Source organism: Aquarana catesbeiana, linkage group LG02 (genome assembly GCF_042186555.1).
Source record: "Aquarana catesbeiana isolate 2022-GZ linkage group LG02, ASM4218655v1, whole genome shotgun sequence".
Classification (NCBI taxonomy): Eukaryota; Metazoa; Chordata; class Amphibia; order Anura; family Ranidae; genus Aquarana; species Aquarana catesbeiana.
This window is the reverse complement of record NC_133325.1, coordinates 4,517,478-4,525,599: the sequence shown is the minus strand read 5'-3', so window position 1 is coordinate 4,525,599 and position 8,122 is coordinate 4,517,478.

Below are 8,122 nucleotides of genomic sequence, written 5' to 3'. Positions count from 1 at the left end.
TGTGCTCCACACTCAGTGTTGAGTCACGTTAGAGCATGGTGGCGTGATGACATCACGCCCATAGTTAACATCCATGCGCTCCAATGGTATTATCCAAGCCTCGTTTTCGATCAGCCGTCGAGTGACGCGATGACGTCACGTGCATGATCGGATAGCGATGGCGGTGCGCTCCAGGCCTTTAACCAAGCCTCGTTCTCAACAGGATTAACTACATCCAGCACAATAACCAAAACACAGGAAGTGGATCCCAACCTCCTATTAGAGGGGCGGAAGGGACAAAAAAATGTCAGCAAAGATGGATATAGTGCTGAAATTATGGGAACTTATGGGCACCTTAAATCATATTTAAAAAATATTCTTAAAAAATCAATCAAGTTAAAACCAGTTGTTCAAAATATAAATCATAGAACAACAATACCTTAACTTATAATCTAAATAATAGATTCAGATAAAAAACCTACCGGACACTGCCAATAGGGGACATCAGACCAATATTATGTACAACAAAGAATGGTAAAATGGCATGCACAGTATATTAGCATGAATGCAATTAGAAAGAGTCCAAAAGTACCATAACGCTACATAAAAATACCGAAGTCATCTCTTATCAAATTAGCATACATATTAAGATTAATTAAATTAAAAAAACATAGAGAGATCAAGTCTAATTCACGCCTGATTAATAAAGGAATTAATGTCCCATTCAACATTAATACCCTGCGGAAAATGGGACCCCAATTCATAAATCCAGTACGTCTCTAAACGAGAGACACCCCTAAGAGTCGACCCCCCCCCGCCATGGGGCCGTATATTTATCTATGACAAGGAACTGAGTGCCAGCAGGGTTTCTATCATGACACTCCCTATAATGCCTCGGGATGGTGTGTTTGGTGCTACCTGCCTTGATAAGGTTAATATGCTCTGAGACACGTACAGTAAAAGATCTAATAGTACGGCCCACATATTGTTTGCCACAAGGACAGGTTAGCAGGTAGACGATCCCAGTGGTAGCACATGTGCAAAATTGCTTGATTGCATATGTACGGCCAGTTACAGTAGAGGTAAAATCATGGCTCGCCCTTCTACCACAGGTATTATATTGACAGACCAAACACTTCTTGCAAGGAAAATAACCAGTCAGATTGTGAAAAAAAGATGGTTTCTTTGGTGGGTCAATAACATTGGGTGCCAACTTGTTCCTAAGGGATGGAGCACCTCTAAATACCACCTTAGGAGTGTCGGGTAACAATGGTCCCAAACTTTTGTCCATTTTTAAGACACTCCAATGGTGTTCAAAGACCTTTTTAATGTCTTTATATTGCATAGAAAAAGATGTCAAGAATGACCACTTGAATTCATCACTGGGTTGTTTAGGTTTATCCTGTAATAGTAGCTGGCGATCTACGTTGCTGGCATTCATAATCTCTCTATCAAGGTCAGACGGGTTATAGCCCTTCTCAACAAACCTATCTTTAAGTAGCCCAGCCTGAACCATATAGGTATCTTGATCAGTACAGTTCCTGCGCAACCTTAAGAACTGACTCCTGGGGACTGATTTGATCCAAGAGCCATGGTGACAGCTATCAGTCGATATATAGCCATTTCTGTCAGTGGACTTAAAATATGTACTAAAGCTGAATCTACCCTCTTTTCTATCAATGACCAGGTCCAAGAAATGGACTGAGGTGTTACTGGCCTCGAATGTCAGGGCAATGCCCCTATCGTTAGTGTTCGAGATTGTCATAAAGTCCAGCAGATCAGCATGGCTACCCGTCCATAGGAGGAGGACGTCGTCTATGTACCGAGCCCACAGCAAGAGATGTGGGTTATTCATGGCATAGACGACATCCTCCTCCCACTTAGCCATGAACAAGTTAGCCAAGCTGGGAGCAAATTTTGCTCCCATGGCCACCCCCCCTATGTTGGCAGTAGTATTTGCCATTAAACCAGAAATAATTCCGTTGTGTCGCGAACTCAATTAAATCCACAATAAAATTGATCTGGGGTGTGGCCAGGGAGATATCCCTATTCAAAAAGCATTTCACCGCATCCACACCTTCACGGTGCGGGATGCAGGTGTATAGGGACGCTACGTCCGCGGTGGCCATAATGAGGTCACCAGAGTAGGGAACGTCTGTTAGTAATCTGATCACATCCTTCGTATCCTTTAGATAGGATGGCATCTTGCGTACAGAAGGCTGGAGGAAAAAATCTATGTACTTCCCGATTCTGGAAGTGACTGAGTCGATGCCACTAATTATGGGTCGACCTGGAGGGTGAAGGGAGTCCTTATGAACTTTGGGCAAATAATACATAACTGGGATACGTGGGGCAAGGGGAACTAAAAATGATCTCTCTTTTTTGTTTAGAATATAAGAGTCATAACCTTTGGTTATCAGGTTCTTCAATTCTTTCTTATACTTATGCGTTGGATTGCTTGGTAGCTCGGTATAGGTCTCTCGATCTCCTAAGATGCGATGCATTTCCTCTAGGTAATCTGTTTTGTTTAATAAGACTATGCCTCCGCCTTTATCGGCGGGGCGGATGACCAAGTTTTTATTTTCACACAGGGTTTTTAGGCCCACTGTGGGTAGAGGATTGTGAAATTTACGTTTAAGTGGAATCTTCGCTAGATCTCGTATCACTAATTCCTTAAATAAATTAATGGTGGGTGGAAGTTGCGTTGGAGGGCTGAAGAGGGAAATTGGGAAAGCATTTTATCACACCGATCTTGGTGTGGTCAGATGCTTTGAGGGCAGAGGAGAAATCTAGGGTCTAATAGACCCCAATTTTTTCAAAAAAGAGTACCTGTCACTACCTATTGCTATCATAGGGGATATTTACATTCCCTGAGATAACAATAAAAATGATTTAAAAAAAATATGAAAGGAACAGTTTAAAAATAAGATAAAAAAGCAAAAAAATAATAAAGAAAAAAAAAAAAAAAAAAAAAAAAAAAAAGCACCCCTGTCCCCCCTGCTCTCGCGCTAAGGCGAACGCAAGCGTCGGTCTGGCGTCAAATGTAAACAGCAATTGCACCATGCATGTGAGGTATCACCGCGAACGTCAGATCGAGGGCAGTAATTTTAGCAGTAGACCTCCTCTGTAAATCTAAAGTGGTAACCTGTAAAGGCTTTTAAAGGCTTTTAAAAATGTATTAATTGTTGCCACTGCACGTTTGTGCGCAATTGTAAAGCATGTCATGTTTGGTATCCATGTACTCGGCCTAAGATCATCTTTTTTATTTCATCAAACATTTGGACAATATAGTGTGTTTTAGTGCATTAAAATTTTAAAAAGTGTGTTTTTTCCACAAAAAATGCGTTTGAAAAATCGCTGCGCAATTACTGTGTGAAAAAAAAAATGAAACACCCACCATTTTAATCTGTAGGGCATTTGCTTTAAAATAATATATAATGTTTGGGGGTTCAAAGTAATTTTCTTGCAAAAAAAAAAAATTAGTTTCATGTAATCAAAAAGTGTCAGAAAGGGCTTTGTCTTCAAGTGGTTAGAAGAGTGGGTGATGTGTGACGTAAGCTTCTAAATGTTGTGCATAAAATGCCAGGACAGTTCAAACCCCCCCAAATGACCCCATTTTGGAAAGTAGACACCCCAAGCTATTTGCTGAGAGGCATGTCGAGTCCATGGAATATTTTATATTGTGACACAAGTTGCGGGAAAGAGACAAATTTTTTTTTTTTTTTTTGCACAAAGTTGTCACTAAATGTTATATTGCTCAAACATGCCATGGGAATATGTGAAATTACACCCCAAAATAAATTCTGTTGCTTCTCCTGAGTACGGGGATACCACATGTGTGGGACTTTTTTGGAGCCTAGCCGCGCACGGGACCCCGAAAACCAAGAACCGCCTTCAGGCTTTCTAAGGCCGTAAATTTTTGATTTCACTCTTCACTGCCTATCACAGTTTCGGAGGCCATGGAATGCCCAGGTGGCACAAAACCCCCCCAAATGACCCCATTTTGGAAAGTAGACACCCCAAGCTATTTGCTGAGAGGTATAGCGAGTATTTTGCAGACCTCACTTTTTGTCACAAGGTTTTGAAAATTGAAAAAAGAAAAAAAAAACAATTTTTTTCTGGTCTTTCTTCATTTTCAAAAACAAATGAGAGCTGCAAAATACTCACCATGCCTCTCAGCAAATAGCTTGGGGTGTCTACTTTCCAAAATGGGGTCATTTGGGGGGGGGTTTGTGCCATCTTGGCATTTTATGGCCTTCAAAACTGTGATAGGTAGTGAGGAGTGAAATCAAAAATGTATGCCCTTAGAAATCCTGAAGGTGGTGCTGGGTTTTCGGGGCCCCGTACGCGGCTAGGCTCCCAAAAAGTCCCACACATGTGGTATCCCCGTACTCAGGAGAAGCAGCTGAATGTATTTTGGGGTGCAATTCCACATATGCCCATGGCCTATGTGAGCAATATATCATTTAGTGACAACTTTTTGTAATTTTTTTTTTTTTTTTGTCATTATTCAATCACTTGGGACAAAAAAAATAAATATTCAATGGGCTCAACATGCCTCTCAGCAATTTCCTTGGGGTGTCTACTTTCCAAAATGGGGTCATTTGGGGGGGTTTTGTACTGCCCTGCCATTTTAGCACCTCAAGAAATGACATAGGCAGTCATAAACTAAAAGCTGTGTAAATTCCAGAAAATGTACCCTAGTTTGTAGACGCTATAACTTTTGCGCAAACCAATAAATATACGCTTATTGACATTTTTTTTACCAAAGACATGTGGCCGAATACATTTTGGCCTAAATGTATGACTAAAATTTAGTTTATTGGATTTTTTTTATAACAAAAAGTAGAAAATATCATTTTTTTTCAAAATTTTCAGTCTTTTTCCGTTTATAGCGCAAAAAATAAAAACGGCAGAGGTGATCAAATACCATCAAAAGAAAGCTCTATTTGTGGAAAGAAAAGGACGCAAATTTCGTTTGGGTAGAGCATTGCATGACCGCGCAATTAGCAGTTAAAGCGACGCAGTGCCGAATTGTAAAAAGTGCTCTGGTCAGGAAGGGGGTAAATCCTTCCGGGGCTGAAGTGGTTAAAATTAGCACTTTTGATTTCTCCCATAGACTTTTAAAGGGTGTTCCGCGGCATTCGAATTTGCCGCGAACACCCCAAATTGTTCGCTGTTCGGTGAACTTGCGAACAGCCAATGTTCGAGTCGAACATGAGTTCGACTCGAACTCGAAGCTCATCCCTAGTCATCAAGCCTTTTTGACCTGTTTTGGCATATGCTATTTCAGGCCACTACCTCTGGTAAGCCTCCATATCTTCTGGTGATGGTCCTGGCACCGTTTTCAAATTTCTGTGCACCTCTGGTCGTTTATGGTCCATTCATCTACCAGGCTACCGGGTTTAATTGATCTTCCTGCACGTACAAGAAAAGCAACTGCATACTACTTACACACTGTTATCACAGATTTTTCTTCTTGGTGTTATGGACTCTATATTTGATTTTGTCTTTTGATGTTTAATCTATTTAAACACATATATATAATATTTTTTCACCAGTCACTGTCACAAGTGTTCACGTGAGATTTTCATTATTTGATGGTATTCAATGTTCAGTTTTCTATATACTGTATTCACTTAATAGCGCCACACTGTGAATCTTTAGTTGTTATTTTTCCCTGAGTCTACGGGTGTGTTGGCTGCTTCCTTAGTTAGTTTTTTTTAGCGCAGCGCTGTATCATTCTTTTTTTAAAAATAATACAGTTAAATATCAATCAAAGTTACATAATACGACCGTAGAGAACAGCTTTCTCTATGAAATCAATTGTGTAAATATGCAGGAGCAGCCAACATGTTTCACATTTTGCTTCATCAGGGCACTACAAGAATTACAGATTTCATCTAGATTATATAAAGATATATGAAAAATCATGAATATAATAATACATATCATATGATAAATATTAGAAATTTTAGAAACATCACTTTGTTATACAAATGAAAAACGACTAGGTACAGAGAGTATCTTACAAAAGCTCACCTGGTCTAATACAAGAAGGTGGACCACTGAAGACACATCACTAACAGCCATATATCCCTGTGTGAACCAACTGGTGCTGATTACCCGTGGATGCCAGGTCCAAACGGGTTAAACCGGTAGGGAAATTGGACCGTGTTGAGAGAAAGTGGTAATCTGACAATGTTGAAAAAAATATAATAACAAATAAATAGTAAAAAGATTTTAAATTGATAATATGACTGATATTGACTTTTATATAGGCAAAATACATGTTGGAGGTATCTATAAAGACAACAATCATATCATGTAGTGCCTAATGCCAGATGCCATAACAATGTTTACATAATGTTTGTAATCTCAGATCTATAAATAATAAATGTATTAATATTATTACCGCTGATTGTATACATGTTAATTGATTTTTATCATTCATCATTATGTGTTGTGTAATATGGATAATTCATTTTATTTTAATTTGAATTTGCATTATTATTATTAACCTCTATAAAATAAATTAAATAAGAGGTATGTACGGTATAGAGCGGCTACATAAATGAGGCTATGACCCCGAAAGGGGTAAAAAAGGGTAAAAACGTAAGTAAATGCATAGATCAATAAATAATATATGCAGTATGGGATATGACAAACCCACATAGGTGGGGCTGGCTGCTGACATGGAGGGAGAGGGAAGGGAAGTTACTGCATGGAATAGTACAGACAAGCAGGGGCAGATCCAGAGGGGGGGGCAACGGGGCAATTGCCCCCTCCGAGAAATGCAGGTGATTGTGAGAGCAGGGTGTGTGAGAGAGCCGCCGGGCGGCTCCGTGAGTGAAAGAGGAGCCGGGCGGCTTCGTGACTGAATGAGCCGCTGGGCGGCTCGGTGACTGAGGGAGCCGCTGGGCGGCTCGGTGACTGAGGGAGCCGCTGGGCGGCTCCGTAAGTGAGGGAGCCGCCGGGCGGCTCCATAGGCAAGAGAGAGCTGCCGCTCAATGTGTTTGTGGGCGGGCTGCTGCCTGCTGGCCAATTAGGGAGCCGGCGGGCGGGGGAGCAGAGAGATGACATCATCTCTCACCGCCCGGCGCCCGCCCTGCATCCCTGCAGTTCAACTTCCCCCCTCCATGCACACAGCTGCGGCAGCAGAGAGATTACATCATCTCTCTGCTGCCTGTCTCTGGGACACAAGAGACCACCTTAGCAGGTGGCAAGTTTCAGGTGACGTGGCAAGTGACAATCCGCAACATGTGGCAGGTGACGTGGCAAGTGACATGGCAAGTGACAATCCGCAACGTGGCAAGTGACAATCTGCATCTGGTGACAGGCGACGTGGCAAGTGACAATCTGCATCTGGTGACAGGTGACGTGGCAAGTGACAATCCGCAACATGTGGCAGGCGACGTAGCAAGTGACATGGCAAGTGACAATCCGCAACGTGGCAGGCGACGTGGCAAGTGACAATCTGCATCTGGTGACAGGCGACGTGGCAAGTGACAATCCGCAACGTGGCAGGCGACGTGGCAAGTGACATGGCAAGTGACAATCAGCAATGTGGCAAGTGACATGGCAAATGACAATCCGCAACGTGGCAGGCGACGTGGCAAGTGACAATCTGCATCTGGTGACAGGCGACGTGGCAAGTGACAATCCGCAACGTGGCAGGCGACGTGGCAAGTGACATGGCAAGTGACAATCCGCACAGTGGCAGGCGACGTGGCAAGTGACAATCTGCATCTAGTGACAGGTGACGTGGCAAGTGACACACTTGGGGCTCCCACTGATTCTGCATTATGGTGAGTTAAACTATTTAATTTTTTATAACAATGTAATTATAGTAATAATGCGCTTCAATCATCCTGACACCATAACAACCATGGTGCCATGATTATTGAAGCGCCAACACCAGCCATTTCCCCGATAAATGTATACCAAAAAAATATATTTTCTGGCAGTGCCCCTCCCGAGACTAGACTCTGGATCCGCCCCTGCAGACAAGTAGCTCAGTGTGATGCTAATAATGTCCCAAACATAACTAATTAACAGCAAAGCCTCCCATCCAGAGAACAAACAGCAGTGAAAGACACCCATAATAAACACAGCAGTTCTTACTTTATAGTTAACATGAATG